The sequence below is a fragment of the Propithecus coquereli genome, unplaced genomic scaffold (genome assembly GCF_000956105.1).
Source record: "Propithecus coquereli isolate 6110/MARCELLA unplaced genomic scaffold, Pcoq_1.0 Scaffold534, whole genome shotgun sequence".
Classification (NCBI taxonomy): domain Eukaryota; kingdom Metazoa; phylum Chordata; class Mammalia; order Primates; family Indriidae; genus Propithecus; species Propithecus coquereli.
The window spans coordinates 2,124,032-2,126,460 of NW_012151219.1; positions in this window are offsets into that span (position 1 = coordinate 2,124,032).

Here is a 2,429-nt window from a genome sequence, read left to right on the forward strand (position 1 = left end):
TAAATATGCCAACCGGGTTTTATCTTTTATAATTTTCACAACCAATCTGTCAGATAGAGATTATAATTATCTTTTCAAAATGCTATTTTCCCTAGAGTTCCTTGTGTCTGATGAAATTTGACCCTTGGTCTTTGAAATCCAAGCCCAACAGATTTCTTGCCCTATGTCCTGATGGCTCTCAAGAGATTTTGACCATCAACAGTACTTTGACTAGTACAGCTTAGGTTGACCAGGCTTTTGTCAGTGCTTGTTCTGATGTTTCATTCTCCCTATGCAAGGGAGAAACTGGTCTGCTGGGAGCCCTGTGTCATTGGCCTCTAATGGATTTTAATGATCCTATTTCTCAGACCATGGAGAATAGACACGCAGACTGAGCTCTAAAAAGATGCCACTGGGAATCAGGCCAGAGCTCGGTGCTTCCAGCAGAGGAAGCAAAACAGCTGTTGCAAGGCTGGCAGCTCAGGGCAGTGAAACTGTTATATGAGCCATCAGTGACAGCTCCAGGAGCTCTGCATTCATGGCCTGGCTTCCACACTGTGCCTCCTGATTTCAGAGGCTTTGTTATGATGATGACTCTATTTCTAGTGACCCCAAGGAGCACAAGGGAGATTATTGTACAGGGCACTAAAGGTATATAGGACTTATCTCTCAAAGGAACATTTTAAAGGTTTTGAGTTTCAACCTTCCCGATGCTTTAAAAATAATTTAGGGATTTAGAAAGTCTGAAAACAGAGTTGTGCTCAAGATAACAGTATGATACACAACGTCCTCAGTTTATCACAAGAGACAGCGAGAGGTCAGGGCATATTCTCACCCTCAAAGTATAGACTTGGATCTTACCAAAGATAGTTTATGATTGGGGTTTTTGAAGTGTCTGGTGTCACAGAATCATTATTTTTTATAAAAAAACAGTAAGTGAGATAGAAAACTTTTAAAAAGAAACTTATTCCTCTATAGAGCAACGAATGACAGTTTAATATTGTGTATAAAATAATCTTCAGTAAAACAAATTCATAGTAGTTTGCAGTTAAAAAAATAGTCGTAATAGGCAATACTTCATATGAAGAAAAAGAATAATGACAATGTTTCCATGTAGTGGATCTGAACGAATTGCTCAGAGATGGTAGTAAGTGGAATTTTTATGAAGTTAATAATCATCAGCATAGTTTCCCCCAGTGTGGGGGAAATAATTGTTCCTTTTATATGTGACTCTTGGTGGCTTTTGGAATCAAAAATATGGTAAAAAAGAGTATAATTTGCATATAGAAGTAAGAAGAAAAAGGGGACGATATTCTGATGTTTTAAAAATTACTTATCCAGTTACTAAAAACAATTTCATTTAAAAAATACCTAGGTCCTATTTTCATTAGTAAAATACTACAATGCCTCCAAAACACAATTCTAAAAGATCTGATGACAGGTTTGTATAATAAGTACAAAGTAGGTAATAAAAAATTAAGAAATCACTTATATAACAAATATGTAAATATTGTGGTTATGGAGAAAAAAATTTCCCCAAGAAATAGACTTATAGAAAAATACACACTGAGAAGCATTCACATTCCAGAAGTGGAAGAAAATTTCTTAAAGAGATTTGGAATCTCAGGAAGTATACTTTCACATATCTAATAAATATTAATTAAGAACCTATTTTATTATGTTTTAAAAATATTATTTCAGACTTGTTGATAAAAGCCATTCTCACTGGAGTTAAGTCATATCTCTTTGTGGTTTTCATTTGCATTTCCCTGATTAATAGAGATGTTGAGCATTTTTTCATACTAACATGTTTCTTGGCCATTAGTCTATCTTCTTTCGAAAAGTTTCTGTTCATGTGTTTTGCCCACTTTTTAAGGGGTTTGTTTGATTTTTTTCTTGTTGATTTGCTTGAGTTCTTTATAAATTCTAGTTATTGGCCCTTTATTGAATGTATACCATGCAAATTTTTTCTCCCATTATGTAGGTTGTCTATTCACTCTAATGATTGTTTTCTTGGCAGTGCAGAAGCTTTTTAATTTGATCAAGTCCCATTTATTTATTTTTGTTGTCATTGTGACTGCTTTTGGGGTCTTCTTCATAAATTCTTTGCATAGGCCAATGTCTATAAGAGTTTTTACAAAATTTTCTTCCAGACTTCTTATGGCTTCTTGCCCCAAAGTCCCAAAACAACAAATGTTGGTATGGATACAGAGAGATAGGAACACTCATACACTGCTGGTGGGACTGCAAACTAGTACAATCTCTATGGAAAGTACTATGGAGATACCTCAACAAACTGAAAGTAGAACTACCATTTGATCCAGCAATCCCACTATTGGGTATTTACCCAAAGGGGAAAAAAATTATATAAAAAAGACACCTGCACTTGAATGTTTATAGTAGCACAATTCATAATTGCAAAGATGTGGAAACAACCCAAGTGCCCATCA